The sequence below is a fragment of the Acromyrmex echinatior genome, chromosome 19 (genome assembly GCF_024713525.1).
Source record: "Acromyrmex echinatior isolate Ae372 chromosome 19, ASM2471352v2, whole genome shotgun sequence".
NCBI lineage: Eukaryota > Metazoa > Arthropoda > Insecta > Hymenoptera > Formicidae > Acromyrmex > Acromyrmex echinatior.
Window position 1 is genome coordinate 3,139,527 of NC_141870.1, and position 17,252 is coordinate 3,156,778.

At 36.5% G+C, this 17,252-nt stretch overlaps 1 protein-coding gene and 1 long non-coding RNA gene across 11 annotated transcripts in view; one reads left to right on the forward strand and one right to left on the reverse strand.

Annotated features, from left to right (window-relative positions):
• The window catches only part of Ten-m (teneurin transmembrane protein Ten-m), a 569,521-nt gene that overhangs the window by 281,300 nt on the left and 270,969 nt on the right, over positions 1–17,252 (forward strand). The window lies entirely within an intron of this gene.
• LOC147906639 (uncharacterized) overlaps positions 1–17,252 on the reverse strand; it is a 289,343-nt gene that overhangs the window by 233,925 nt on the left and 38,166 nt on the right. The window contains exon 2 of the long non-coding RNA XR_015548304.1: positions 8,062–8,092. This is a non-coding gene — a long non-coding RNA (uncharacterized LOC147906639). The remainder of the gene's footprint in view (positions 1–8,061; positions 8,093–17,252) is intronic.

Consider the following 17,252-nt stretch of genomic DNA (forward strand, 5'->3'; position numbering starts at 1 on the left):
GTTTTATGAGGATACCTACGCATTCCTCTGGTCCGTAGAGTCGCAATTCGTTCGGGAAACCGAACTCTTTTTCCATTGCCCGCTCTCGCGATTCTTGCCTACGTCTCTTGCCATTGCATCGTCTTTTTACGGCGTCTTAAGCACGGAGCCATGTGTGCGTGTGTACCATTCATTCTCTTTCGCCTTTGCGTTGTTTGAGGGTCACGGAAATACAAGAAGAATACGGTAGCGAAAGGAATCGAGGCATGGGCATCAGTTCGATTTGATTGTATCTAGGAACTGAAGCAAATAATGGAGATTCGATGTCTCTCTGTCGTCGACGACCTAATGCTATCGTCGCCGAGTTCTCGCCTTGCCTTTGGTGACCATGCAAATATTTATTTACTAGATCCCCTGAGAACAAATAATCCTACTCAATAGCGCTTTGCACTTGAACGCAGAGTCACAGACTTAAATATAAATTGCAATCCTATGTAGTATTTTTATACATAGATGAAGATTATTTTTTAACTTAATTTTAGTGAAACTGAATCGAAAGCTCATTTCAAACAATCTATAATTTAGAGATCGTCTGCAGCATAATGTATAATAAAAAAATCCTATAAGATGTCGTACTAGTATTATGAACTTTCTAAAGATATCAGAACAACGTTTAAAGATTGTTCGAATGTCGTACAAAATTCTCTACAAAAATTCCGGCCACGTTTTCGAGCAGATACTTTGACTTTCTTGCTATCTCTTTGAAAGCTCAGGGTATCCGGAATCAGGATATACTTCGAGAATGAAAGTACTTCCTCGTGCGCACTCGAAAAGTACACCTGATATCACGCGACGCGATGTGGGGTAAATCCGAAATCTAATCGCTCTGCCGTAAAATTCCGGGCACGTGCGTGGTATATGCAGTCGGATACGAGCCGAACCTGAAAAACCGATGTCGAAGAAGCGACGCGAAACGAACGAATGCGGAAGAAAAAAGCAGACGGGAAAACTAACAGGGAGCAAGGGGCGCAGGGGAAACGGAGATTCAGAACGGTCGATTCCAGGAGGAAAAGGATATCAATGCGGCCGATTACAATGCCCCTCGAGACGCGACAAAAATCGTTCCAGGTAAAACGCCACGATCGCAAAGCGCGTTTATTACGCCGGCTGAAAGTTCCATTTACATACAGCGAAAACGCGGCGGGGGTGGAAAGGCGCGGAGAAAAAAGATGCGGATGCGATTTGCAAGACGCCGGTCGGGAAGAGAAGAGCGATGGTAATAGAGGAAGTGGAAGAGGGAGAAAGGTGGTGGCAGAAGAGTAAAAGTCGGGAAGGCAAATTTCGTTATTGCCTGCGACAGCCCCGAGGCACGCAGCGTCTATAAAGCGCTGTTAAAATAAGAAATTGAGTGTGATAAAAGTGTACAACAATAAATATATAAATAATGAAGTTCAATAGATGACGATATAATTCACAATTACTGCAATTTGCTGTTATATGTTATATTCTAGAAGAGTAAAACGGAGTAATTTGAATAGGTTAAATAGCAGAAATTTTCAAATTGTATAAGAGATAATACACATAGTGTATTCAATTAAACAATTAAATATAAAACACATGCATACATTGTTACACCAATAGTGTATATTTTGTTGTACGCTTGATTCACTATACAATCTCTTTTATATAACTTGAAAATTTCTATTAATCTATCTTATTTTACTGTATGTGTGTGTGTGTGTGTGTGTGTGTGTGTGTGTGTGTGTGTGCGCGCGTGTAATTTCTTATAACAAATCTGCATATTTAATATATAAAAAATTAAATGTAAATGCTAATATAAAAAAATATTTCATGTTTTTATATGCTTGTAAAATTGTATCTTTCGACTTACAAAATCCATTCATATCAGATTATGGTAATATTAAATTCGTAAAATAATCAAAATAGATGGAATAATTTTAATATACACAAATGATTATTGCGTATTAATTTATGAAACTAAAATCGATTTGCAATTATTCGAATAATACCTCATCCGCTGATGGTGGCCGCTGCTGCTTTCTTGCAGCCATATCCTATTTAGTAACATCAAAATTTTACATGAAACAAATAACAAGGTAGACTGAACAATTTGTTGGGTTTGCATGATTAATCATTTCGCATCAATTTGCGAAACTAAAGTTGCGTGCCGTAATTATCTGAATATTATTTCGCCCTTTCGGTGAGGGTACCTGTTTTCTTGCAGCCACGCGTGTCTACGCCTATACGGAAGCACGTACACAACCCATATACTCCTATTCCAACGTGATTCTCGTGAAATTAAACCGAGAGTCCATCGTTTCCCTCTTTCGGTCGGGTCGCTGCTATAAACTTCGCGAGTTTATTGTTTCCCGCGCGCAGAGTAATTTAAAGGACTCACCCAGCGGGCGAAGCCAGGGCCGCAGCCAGACAGGATCGACAAACATCCCTCACTCATAATTAATTCTCATGCAAACACGATTTTTAGAGTAAGAATAGAATTTCATGTAGTGCAATGGTAAGATAAATATTACACGCGCGCGGATTCTTCTTTATGATCATTTATCATCTAAATTTATCGTAAATTTAAAGTTAGTTTAAATGCATAAAATTTAGATTATTTAGGTACTCTATATCTTAATTAAGTTAAATAATTTTTTCAGCATTTCGAATATTAAAGTAACAAAATTTAAAACTAAGATTGTGTTAAAGTGAAGTTCACTTAAGAAAGAAAGGGGACAGAAATTAATTCCGGAGTAAGATTTTATTTTCCCTCTTAAAGAGAGCAATTTATCTAAACTCCCCTGGATTGTTAATGTTAAATAACGTGCCTAAGTAAAGAAGACATTTCTGAAGATTAATGGAAACTCCCTAGAACGACCTGTATACTACGTCAGAAAACACACTCGAAACGATTAAATATATACATTAGACGAAGCAAGGCAGAAGGTCCATTTATCTCGTCTTACATACTGTACCCTGCTGAGTATACATGCCCGATTATTTTAATTCAGGGTCTAGGACAGCGATAATTCATTGCGAGGTACAGGGCAGCGATTTCGCCTTTAGGCCGGTTATTTAACCAACAATCATCTTTCTCCGGTTCTTTGCTGACACCCTTTCCCTGTTCTTTTCTTCATTATTCGTCCGTACGACGCCCACACGCATTCGGATACGACCCTTCGAGATCGCTATCATATTTCGAGGGCGATTCAGAAACGTATACACCGTTCATGGACACGCAAAAAAGAACCAATCGCCTAAACGTTTTTAATATTCAATAGAATACTCGAAGCAGTGCGGCATAACACGAGGACTAACTTTTCATAGCCTAAAGGATTCGTAATCCAAAAAAAATCAAAATATATTACAAAGTAACTGGTTAGAAACAACGAACATCTAACTCCGTGTCTCGTCCAGGAACCTCGATCAGCCCTGAGGATCCTCGTGCTAAGAAATAGCAATAATAAATTAAAGTGCATGGGTGGCCTCGTGGTATCAGGCAATGTTCGACTCTCCCACACGGTGTTTTATGTAATCGACCTTTGCACCTCTATTGTGAATCTCGCAGGTGAGTTGATGATGTAGAGACAACTTTATTGTAAGTAAAAATGATTTAGCTCGGAGCGTTAGATACTCAGACTCTCACTCGCGGTCTACTTATCCAACGAAATGTTAATAGACTTCCCTACGATTTCTCGCAACTTTCAACAACGCGTTGTTGTTTTCTCATGTGACATTATATATTTTTCGACAAAAATTCCAAAACGTTGAATGATACATTGAATGAGAATCTCAAAATATGGACATAAATTTTCCGTGTAGTATTATCTCCTCTTTGCCTCCAGCCTCTTTGTCTTACAGATATATTCGTGCTTTCTACATGATCGATTACGAGAATCCTGACGTCGCCGCGGTTGTACCAAACCCTCGGTGTTCTATTTGTGGGAAGACGAAGGAATATAGAAAGTGGTTGGGGAAAGACAGAGAGAAACATAGCGCGTGAGGGGATCCATAGATCTCGCGGCAGGCTAATTAAACGTCGGGATACCGCCCTATTAGCAGCAGCACCTTAGGGGGTGCACGCAACTTCGGTCTCACTCCCATACAGCGAACCGGACTAGCTCCCGGCAATTATAAATCGTCAATTAATAAGCGTAACTCCTACCCACCGTGGCGTCCCGTTGGAAACTTCAAGTCGCGCTGCAGGCGGGGGTGTAAATCACCGCAAGGACCCAGACTCTTTCTACGGTTGTTTCCACGTAGTAGTCTAGGCCACGTAGTAGCGTTTACACGACACGGGATTCGCGACAAAGGGTCTTCACGAAGGCCGAACTTGTTCTCCCTCGACACGAAGGCAAAAGTTTATTAAGGTGGAAGCTGCCGTGGAATTAAAGCCAGGGAAACCGCCGCGGAAGTATACGAGGCGGGCAAAGGGCTCCGCAAAAATATTAGTGATTACCGTCCCGCTTGTATTCGCGACACTTACGAAAATGGCTGTATCGAAAAGCGTAATGAAAAAGAAAGTTTAGAAAGAGAAAATATTTTTCATACTGAAGTGACTTTTTAACACATTATAGCATCTCGTTGATTGTTAGCAAGGCTGCGATTTATTCATTCTATAACTTTTATCATTATATATTATTATTACTCACGATAAATGAGTCAATAATAAAAATAAATAAGAATTGTATACTAAAACAAAACCATGCGCGTCATAAAATATGTATACATTTCGTATTTAGAGCATCAAGAATTAAACTGAAAAGAGTTATAAAGAATATTATAATCAAGTCAATAAAGAACATACTTAAGATAGAAAATTACAATATAAACAAGAGCAGAAAAAACGCGATTAGTGGAGATATGAAAACGAAGCAAAATGAAGCCAGCAGACTTCGTATCTCATGCCAAGAGTTTTCGCCTGTTCTTCGCTCTTTAACCCTCCTCCCCGCCCCTCCCGCTCATTGTCTCCACCTCCTCGTGTCTCTCCTTTCTGCCTTTTCTTGTTTCGCTTGTTGCGGATATAAGCGAGGCGTTGACTATAAAATAATGAAAATTTATGGCTCCCCATCCAAGGCTTCACGGTGAATGGAACGCAAGGGGTACGCAATTTGTAGAGCTTTCAGAGAGCTTTGTCCCTGGCCTGTGATGAAAATGGCGAAGCAACGGTGACAATTACCAGGAACCTTGTCAACCCTTTCGGCTGCTTTCTCTTATCTTCTCTCTTTCTTTCCCTCCATACTGCTGGCACCACCGTTACAGGTGTACTTGCTTTATCGTCGTAACTGGATAGACACCCCGATCTCCTTGATCCTTTCTTCGTTATTTACAACACCAAGTCTCGGAAACGAAGCTTTCTACATGATATTTACGCAGAATAAAATAATCTTCGAGCTGCATTAGCATTTACAGCAGAAAATGCGTGAAAAATCATCGTTAACGTATGTAAACTGAACTCATTATAAATCATCTCCGTTTTATTCTGTCTAGTTAACACTATCGTCTGAAGAATAATCTCTAAAGAAATTTGATTTACTCTTTTAAATGTACTTAAAATATATGTCTAAAGCGATTTTAATCAATGACACGCGTAACAGAATTAATGAATGGTATGATTAAAGAGAAGTAATTCAGGAGATATCTTATCTAAGAAATATCTTGAAATGAAAAAATACGAATCGCTCAATGCTCTCAGTTTGATGAGCGTAAGGGCTGAACACCCGTCGATCGAATAAATAGGTACTTTCTGTATTCCGCTCGTATCGTTTGTGAATAGTTTATATTCGTTCGTGGAATAAGGAATAAGCGGTTTGTTCGCACGTGAGTGCTTCCGACATGGCATACGTGGATTTGAATACAAAGTGGGTAGAACATTGGGTATCCGCGCGCAAGGAGGTAATTGCATTGAATAAAGAAGGATTTGAAAACGTAAAAGTGTCTACACTTATCGCCATTCAAATATGTGCATTCGAGATTCTCAATATTCACGATCCAAAACGAATTTTCTGCATAATAATGCGAATACGTTCCAATGCTTTGTTTTCCTATCTTCCACTTGCAATTGTGATCATTACTTGTATTTGAAATTATGGCAAATTATAAATGTGAAAATGAATGTGAGATTGATATTTCAAGCATAGTATAAAAAACTGAAAACATACGATGATTTTTCTATCCCAGTTTAAAAGTGATTTTTAAAAATAAATCTCTTTAATATTTCTCTTTGACTGCCTTCGACTATGTTCAAAAACATAAAATAAGAATTGATTACTTGATTCTTTTTATAATGAAACCAAGTTATAACTATCTCTTTGAAACTCTTTCATTTTACAGTAAATGTTTAATAAATAAATTCTTTACAAATATCTTTTCTTGTAAATTTTAAATATACATGTTCATTAATAATGATAACGTGTAAATTCTTTTTACAGAAATTGTATACTGCAGTTGCATTAACAGTTAACACTAGACATTAGTTAATAATAGTCGAGCAAAACTCGCTGTGCGTTGAATAATAAAAGCATTGGATTTAAGAAACGTCGAAAGAGATATAACTTTCTCTTTGCACCCCATAATCCTACTTTTTCTCGTTGCTTCCGCAGAAAAGTTGAAAATTCCAAACTTGGCTGTCCGCGCTCAGAGTCGATTTCCTCAGGGACGCGAGACAGGCATGGCGTTTCCCCGACGAAAGAAATGTATTTACAGCCGCGCCGGGAGTTACGTAGTCGCAAAGGTAGAGGAATCTCGGCAGCGTCGTTAACGCTTCTCATGGAAATATTACCGTGTCGATTTCGTGAGATATTGCGTTACGATCGGAAACGCCTGTCGCGTTACCCGCGGGAATAACGTCACATGTATTTCGCACGTATACTAGCTACCTAATCGTACGCATCACCACGCATCCCTACAAAGCGTGAAAACCCAACTGGGACTCGTCGCGAAGATACTCTTATTCGCCACTTCGTACTTACAGTACTGTACAGTAGCTGCGGAGAATCGTAAACTTGAAGGAATTTAGAGCACTATCGGGAGTTTCCGATATAGTACCTGCAGTGTTCAGAATAAGACCGAATGCGAAGTAGATCTTGCATCATCATGATCTCATAATAGAGTAGTAATTTATATAAAACAGTGGAATAATTAAATTTAGACATTAATTTTACAAGTATGTTAATATCAAATAATTTAATGTTGGACATTAATTAGAAAACCAAAACGTAATGTTTTACATGCTCATAAATGTACCAATTGTAGATGCTAAATTTTATGAGCAAAAAATAAAAAATTACTCTGCTTCATTTAACTTCTACTTATTATTAATAGTATACATATTTAATTATATTATTTTTTTTTTCAATGTGAAACATTTTACTTGATTATATGACAATCAATTCCGAAGCAATAATTTCTTGATGATTAGAATATTACGAGAGTAGATGATTGTTTAAATAAACGTGCGTTATCGTATAGAAGCTTAGTATGAAGATCATTCAATAAACCGCGAAATGTGACGAAACCATCTCTATAATTCTGATGACCAGCGGTCTCGTATAGCAACCAATAGCATATAGCCTACAGTACGAACGCAATAATGCACTAATGACGTCACCAGAATAAACAACATTTTAAATATTTGCTCGACCGATATTATCCGTACAGACGTTGTGCGAAATATTCGGACGCACCAACGGCAAAATATCCGATATCATCCTATAGGCAATACGCGACGCATGAAAAACGTAATTTAAATCGTTATATCAAATTTCAGCGCACTTGATTAATGTCAATCATATGTAATATAACCGAGCGTCGATGCCGAGGTTATCGCGCGTGATTCATTAGTACGGTCATTAACACGTTTGTCGATGACGCGATTGCCAGGGGTTCAGATACGAGCAATATTTTAATTCCTATTTAAACGCATCGATTATTCTCCACGTAGTATTTTGTATTTTCAATATGTGCTTAATTGGACAGATCTTGCATTACATTACCGTTTATATTGACCATCGCAGTGCGGTTTTAGGAAAAGCGATATTTGCGAGTTTGCGACTTACTTACCATACTGGGAAGCTGCGTGCCGAACAATATCCTGTAACAAACAATATTAAATATGAAAAATACAAAATTTTTGAAAGTGAAGCAATAAGTTCATATTGTCAGATTTTCATACATGAATTTCATAAAGTATATCATAAATTATTATATATAATATATTAAATCAAATATTCAAACGGCTCTTCATAAGAATGGCTTTTTAAATGTCTAATATATATAATCTAATATATCTAATATATCTAATCATACGTTATATTGATATAAAAATAGAATCGAAAAATATTGTAACGATACAGTAACTGGAATGATCTACTAGAGGATCCGTTTCACAGTGAGAATAAATAACACGATTACGGATGAAGCGTGACAAATCCGTGGACATTAAGAAACGCCGCAGTGAGAAATTGTACAACGGGATGAAATCTTTCGCAGACGATGTTTATATAGCCTCGCACGCTGTCACGCGGACATCGATTTTTCATTTATAAATAAGGAGGTACAATTACCATACTCGCGTCGTAATTAAAGGCGCGCGGTTTCAACAAGAGACATTCGTGGTGCTTGCCATGGAATACCGAAGCTAAGTTAGAGCGACGGAATTTACGTTTATACATCAGCCGAGAGATAAATGAATCCTCGTTAGGTCGAGCACGATGAACCCTCGTTTGCATCATTCCCGAGACTCTCGATCAAAGTGAAACTTCCTGACTTCCCGATGTCGAAAGGGAGAGGAAGGGGAGAAAGAGAGAGAGAGAGAGAGAGAGAGAGAGAGAGAGAGAGAGAGAGAGAGAGAGAGAGAGAGAGAGAGAGAGAGAGAGAGAGAGAGAGAGATCGGCATATATTGAATCGGCGACCTTCAAAGAGCCGTTTGAAGCATCGGAAGGTGTGCCCTTAATGTTTTACCGCCGATTCCACCAGCGCGCGATTGCTAATGTTAACATAATGATCTCTTCATCTCATTGTTGTTTCGGTCGTCACAATTTATTTTTCAGCGCATTGCGCATTGCGCTTAAATGGGTGTGAATATATGTTGCAAGGTGAAGTTACGTTGAACATAAAATTTCGGCGAATTCTCTTCCAATTCTCTCTTTTACGTTGATACATATAAAGAGCTCGTTTATCCAGTTCTCCGAGGTACATTTGGCAACGAGACATTGAATAGCAACATAATATCGGAGACGAGAAGTGGTCATAACCGGTCATAACTATATTACTATCCGTAAATGTTTCCGCTATCTTCTACAGTTTAGAATGTCGCAATAAGTCGGATGTCCTACATTTGGTCGATAATATCGAACGTAATATTCATCGCTTCATGTCATCATTAGGATCGGACAAATTGCAAGTAATGCTAAATGTGTGCATTCTATTCATTCAACTGCACTATTTCCGTAAGTCGAAGGCCAAATAAAAAGATATTTGCAAATTAAACTAGTTTTCCGTACATAAATGACAGCATTCACATATTTAAAATGTTTAATAAAAGAATAATTGACATTTGTTGGAAAACTAGTTTCATAATATCCAATATTTAGATATCCGTATAGTGATAGCCACCCTCAATGCTTTTGGTATATTTATACTATCCCATCCAAAATGACAGAACGATTTTATAAATGGAAATCTGCATACGACATAATAAATCATCGAGCCCCATACATAACAAAAATAGCGATGTCATCGATATATGATATTTTGGTGCATGTTTTTCACACGCGGTAATTAACGGAAGAGCTTCGCTCGGGGAAAGTTCTCCCCGTGCGTTACCGGAACCGGATATTTCCGTCGTCGGCTGTGTTTTTTTCTATCCCTCACGAGTATCATGCACGTATCTGACTTTGACCGTGACTCAGCCCGGCACCGACATTCAAGTTGTATCAAAGGGAGAAGATAATATCGCGTGTTAGATTCAATGTTGCACTTCCAAACACCAAAATTCTCTTTCATTAACACGAATGTACCTGCCAAGACATTACCGCGAGGGTTGCGAAGTAAATGCATTTGATTCCGCGATAATAAAAGTCGATGGGTATATTCATTATACTCGACTTTTGAAACTCACACAACTGCACATTAGTTCTCTACTGTACAATTCAATTCTCTCAGCATAATCAAGAGTTGTACTTAACTTGCATTAATCAATATGAAAAAACTAGATCTTTTTTAGATTATATATCGATACGTAAACACGATACATTTTTAAAATACTTTTAAAATGCAAACTTTTAAATCTAACTAAAAATTTTATATCAGAAATAAGAATGTATGAAAGATATTATTAGAAATTTCACATAACGTACTAAATTTATTTATTATTTATAATTGTCGTTATATATGTAATCTAAATGTAACTTGAGTAATTCACAAAGGACCGAATAACAATAGGATGAATACGCCATCCATTAGAACAGGGAATATTACCACATATGTTGACCTGGCAATGACAGTCGTCACTAACACGCGACATGCATCGGTCGGCGCGTGCACTGGGTAGTCTGGGTAGTCTGGGTACATTTAAACTTCGAATACGTGCACGTGTGTGCATGCAAGTGAATTTTCTGTCATCATCTAACAGAGCCAACTCAGGGAAATTGCCGTTAGAGAAGGTCGTCTCGTGAAAAATACTGATCGCCGATGGCGAGAATTCAACGATTCCGATCAGTGTCAGTTTGCTAGTCATCGACGCTTCAATGATCGCGTTATAGACCGGCTTTCCAGCACCGCAAACCGTCAATTTCCTGAGCATGTTGCGCACAATAATCGTGTATTATTACACGCTCCGTAGATGAATGATCTGCAGAAACAGCCATATCGAACATAATACCGACACAACTTTGTTACATGCTCACTGAATGTTCCCAGGAAACTTACATTCATGCCTTGCAGCACTGCCGTATAGCGTGAATCGTAATTGCTAATCAACCTTTCTATTAAAAATTTCATAATTTATATATTTCATAAATATATACTTTCGTTATTTACAATCACGAAACTTTAACTTAGCAAAGTTTTATTTTAAATAAATATATCATAATTTATAAAATTTCCTAAATAGAAGAATATTTTTTATTGTAATATAATATAAAGTAAATAAAGGATAATTGTACCCTTAAAATTGATCGCGATCAATAAAGTAGATAAAGTAAAATGTATTACCCTTGCATTCTTCTTGGGTGATATCGTCCTAAGCCGAATCTTTCCACTTTAAATTCAGGTTTTCACGATCGATTGGCCGGCTTTGCAGTCACGATATACTATTACATGCTACCGCGTTAAGAACTGGACGACTTACGCGAGCACGAGCTTAGGGGTTAATGCGACGCGAAAAGCTTTGTAATGCAATAACGACAGCAGCTATGTATCGTGAAACTGTAGGCTAAGAAATTACGAGCTTTCAAAGTGTGAGCGCAACTTATTCAGATAAGTCTCATAAAATTATAGCTGAAATTGTATTGCTCGTATAATAAGACGTATGTGCTTTTTGACCATCCATTTTTGCATTGTACGTACCTATCGAATGCATTAGTCTCTTGAAATATTTCATGACGTTAATATGAATTTGTCTTGCCGCTAAATAATGAAAAGATCTTAGAATTACTGCGAAAACTTTTGTTGATATAAAGTAAAAATTCAAATAGGATTGTTGTGAAAAAAAATTATTTACTCGTATCTATTATATTCTCTTTTTTTTTTTATTTAAACTAACATATTAAACTTAGTAGCTCAGATTATTCATCTTATTTATTATTATGCTTTACGCTCAAATCCCAGGATGCCGTATACACATATTCTTTTCCTGGAAAATTAAGTTATAAATAAAAGTATTATACGCGCATATACAAATAATACAGAAAGATTTACGGAACATGAATAACTGTACATAGCGGAAGGATATTTTGCATGCTCAAGACACTTGTTTGCGACAATGTTCGGTCTCTAGATCATTTTCACTTGTATATATGTACAATTGAGGCAACATAAACCGCGCTTTTATGGACAATCAATACGAAATACTTTCAGTCTAGATAATTGGCAATTGCAATCTTGAAGAAATTCTAACAATCTCGTGACAACAGAATGCACTTCGGAAGATGACCATTCGTAGCTTTAAACGCATCCACTTAAACTTATATACATATTGTTACACATTACTAACATTAACCATCAAGTACCCTCACAATTACAGACATATTAACAATTAGAATAAAAAATTGATAGCTGCTACAATAATCTACCTGCTATAAATACATTACCTATACAACACAGATGATGGTAAAATATTGATGGAAAATGTCTAAAACGAGCCAATTTCTTATAAGTATAATATTTTAAAGGAGTCTTTAAATTTATACCATTTAGATTAAACATAAAAAATTTAAGGTTCAAAAGTTTAAAACTTTAAAATTAGTAGGTAAAACTATGACTTAATTGGATTTAATTTAATTGGATAAAATTTATATAGATTTGTAAATCTTCAAGAGAGATTTAAATAAAATAAGTTGCTGAGTACAAAAATGACGTCTCATTAAATTTCGTTATACAAAAGTATTTCTAGACTCAGTAAAGGATTTATAGTTGAAAGCACATTCGCGGTAAGTTTAGAACATGGTATAGAGATAGTGTAGTTTTCACTCGAGAGGATTGCCAAGCTTTTCCTCCCAGACAATTCGGCCCGGTGCATAATGCTCCGATTGCAAGGTACATCCGTAGTAGCGAGCAAGTGTTGCGAAATGGTCAAACGAACTATATAGATACCTAAAGGCGATAGTACAACGTAACAAATCACCGGCAAAGGATGCACCTCCGGTCCATAACGGTTTTCTTTATCGTCCAAAGCACATACAGAGTAAAAAGCGCTTCTTTATTATGACAGAGGAAAATTATTGCACGTGCAGTACGATAACAGAGGTTGAAATAGACGTACATTTTGGGTAGTTTCCACTCTCATAAATAATGTATATCACAAATAATAATTTTTAGATATGTCCATTACGGTGATGATGAAAACGCACGATATAATTAACATAAAATGCGTTCTTTTTTCTTTATAGCAATAAAACTTGTTCAAAAACTGTTCACTGAAAGTACAGCAGTTTCAACTCAACATGAATATACATCTTGCATGACGAATAAAACTGCTTTGCATATCTCATAGGTCTCTACAAAGTATGGTATTCGTCGCCTTTTGTCGGAGGTATGCCAATGCATTAACTAGAACGGCGTGTGTCTGAAAATCGTTTGTGACTACGCGCGCGCAGAAACGCCGTACTAAGTTTTATATAAGACGCAACACGCGAGAGCATTCCATTAATTCCCGGCATTTCATCGACCTAACTTCCGTCCTTTCGGCGTTGACTAAAGTCATAGCGACGTTACGTTTTCATCTGGAAGCTACGGAACGGCGTATTCCGCAATTCCTAGAAACTTGAGACGGAAACGAGGTCGACCGATTAGAACCTTGTCGAACAAGTTGGGAAAATTATGAGGCTCGATTATGAGTAGATGCATGGGAATTACATAGACGGTAAAACGCTTGAGTGTTCTCCGTGATAAAACGTACTCGTACTATTCATGTTAGAAACGATCGTAACTTTCATAGCTTTACATAAACTTGGTTAAATTTAGCCAATGTAATAGCCGAATTAAAAGAATCCGCTTGAGGAAGAGGTGTATAGTATTTTCCGTGTGCACAATTATACGCGATATAATATTGTCATAATTAATTTAGTATAACATTTCGAGTAGATTTAATACAACGTTGATCGCTTTTAATTAAACTGCATGTAAATGCGAATTTCTTTTTATGAGCGTAACATTTGAAATATTATATACAGTCTCCTCAGTTTAAAAATTATTTAGCAGCAATTGCTGTTAATTATGTAGCAGAACCAAATGTGTCCATTTTATTTACACTGATAATCAAATATATATATATATATTATCGAATATATATATTTTGAATATAAGATAGCTATTTTTCCAACTTCTTTTGACAATTTGAAAAAACATAATAAATATAAAATAAATCCTAGTACCTATTACATGCAAACAGAGTACAATCATATATTTATATGATTACACATTCATCTTTGACGCTATATATATTATTGAAATATAAAACTAGCGAGAAAACATAAGAGATTATAATGTAACATTTATCAGTTCTTTTCGCGACATTAGCTATGACGAAATTTAAATAATTTATTGAAGCCGTTGGTATAGATGTATTTTAGTATATCACCGACGAAACGAGCTTGTTATAATGTACTGCACGTGGGAAAGCACTCCACTATTTAGAACGTTTCAGTGCACGTAACTGCTAAATAAACTACTAAAGTTTAAACCCCAGTTGCGGTTCGACTTGGCCCTGAGGCGTATCTGGGTTAATCGACGTCGATGAAATTCTGAAACGAAGTTACGAGTGCTGCGGTCGAGCGCGATCGTTTTGCCATCGGTAAAATCCGTAGACAGGCCGTTTATTTCGCTAGAAATAGGATAGCTAAACAATCAGCATTCGAAAGAATTTCACTCTCTACGCAGAACAATCTGCTAATTACAATCTGCTAAGATTTATAACTGGAAATATAAAAAGTACGAAATGTACGTATATGCGCAAACTTTATGAATTAAATATACAATTATATACACAATTATAAATAAATTCGTCTCAATAAATTTTTATAAACTACAAATTTATTTAGAGTTGGAGTCGTACATATCATTAAAAATTTATAATACTTAAAATATTTATAATATTTAAAATTTTTGTTATTTCCAATAATTGAGTCATGTCAACTAATTGTCCGCTAATAGTACATTTACCTTAATTATCGATTAACTATATCTTTCTGGACCAACGTTACAGTCATACTAAAATTCTACTTTAATTGATAACGGAATAAAAAGACAAATAAATCTCATATTGAATGTTTCATTCTCCAAGCTCAATAAAATCGGTTTTACAGTTTAAGCTAGCAACTGAGATTCGACCTCGTGACCGTCGCCGCTTGTTCCTATGATCCATTATATGTCTTTTTTCCTATTCGCAGTTTTTGATTTCCAATGTAAAATATTTTGTCGATCAATGACCTTTTGTCAACTTTATCATCGATTGCGGACTGTCCACGGGAATAACGTACAAGAGACGAGCGATTTATCAATTTTCAGGCCGACTGTTCCGCTGTATAAAATATCATCCACTCGTTTGCTCCTCCCTTTCGGATAGCTCGTGCGATCGCCCAGGGCTACCCGCGGGATAATAATTATTATTTCACGCGGTTAACGAACGAATTGTGTCACGAGCAATGCCCGAACACGTTCCAGTCGGAAGAGAGAGAAAGAGAGAGAATGTGGGTGGATGTTACGAGAACGGAAAAAGAAAAATGCGCACTACCTCGTAATTACCGTGGAACATGAAATTCGAAAATCCTGATTGGCATACGTTCCCTTGGAAAGAGTCACGTTTGGTAAATTTTTGCAGCCCGATCCCATCCCGAGCTCCATTTTCAATAACTTTTTTCCTTCCAATAGCTGATGCGGTTCTCCGATATTTATTATCACGGAACTGAACGACACTTGCACTAGATATATGATTTACTAGGCAAGAGGAAAAAAGTCCCGATCGCGAACCAAAAATGTCATTGTCGCTTAAATGCCGAGTGTTGAAATGGTTTAATAATTCAATAAAATTGTCATTCAAACCAGTCAAGCGCAAACATGCTATACTATGGCACTTTCACCACTCTATTAATGGTTGCGTTGTATAAATTAGAAGCGTAAGATGTAAATACGAAACAATGATTAAGTCTATCATTGTATTTTTATTAAGCTAAATGAGATCGTAATTATATTTACTTGACACAAAATCAAGCAAATCAATTATTATTGTGATCGCTAACCCGTTGACAGCCGCGCAATTACTATTTACTGGCAATCGACCGTCCTGGCCGACTATAAACGTTTCAACTAATTAACAGTTCGTCAATCAGTTCGCTTTGACTTTCCTGAGTGTTCGGTATCTAATTAATTTTTTTTTTTTACATTTTACTTATTGTCGAATAATAAAGTTATGCTTTGATTCACTAACATATATTTGATTTATGTACGTTAAATTATTTTCATGGGCTTATTGCAAAATTTAACAACTAAATAATTTTATGATGAAGCTTTTCTTTAAATATAATTGCTTTATTTTAATTTATTTTTATCTTTGTGTAAACGAAGATTTTTTAAATTTTTTAAAAATATGTGTACAACATTCCACTAATTTTTTATATCTACGATAAGACGAAATTATTGAAATATAGTTCATATTGTTACAATAAGTTTAGGAATTGAAAAACTAATTGCTTATTTTCGATCAATTTTTTTTCAAGTGCAGTAAAAGAGTAAATGCGTGTACATGCATATACACATACGGGTTGTCAACAATTATTTCGACGGTCAAGTTCCTTGTTACGTCCACCAAAGCTTTCGGCAAACAATCGGAAATAAAATTAATAACGATTGTTTGCCGACGTGTTAATATCGAAGGAAAATACGGGGAAGAGTAAATACACGCTGGAATTTCATTCTCTTCGCGCGCCTCCTTGGAAACCCCCGAGACGAGAAGGCAAGATGGAAGATGAAACGAGCACGACATTGCGAAAAGGAAGCAGTGAAGGGGAAGGGTCACCGACTTGCCCTGCTTTCACAGCCTTTGTTTATCCTCTTTGGGGCGAACGTTTTACAGTCGTCAAGTTGCTAAAGATTGTCCTGCTTTCAACGAACTCGATTTTCGTTCATCTTTCTTCAGAACAACCCGTTTACCGAAACTATCAACGATTGTCGACAGTAAAAATGACATATATCATTTGTAATTTATGCAGGAGAGAACGAAACTTCTATGAATTCTACGTTTCATTTTTTCAACTTATAAAGAGATTTCACTTCCCGCATTAGGTATTACTACAGTAAGTCTGACAAATGCTCGGATATGGTCAAACGTATGGTAGGTGCACTCATGTATCATCACATGAATCATAAGACGGATAAAGAAATAACGGTATATTCCATTCTCTTGACTACGGATCTCTTACTATGGATTTTTATTTCTATGACAGACTTAATATGCGACTAACGTCGAATAATCGATTCCTGGCAAGGAATAGAGGGAAAAGAAATTCGAGTATCAATCAATCAGGATTAAAGTCTGA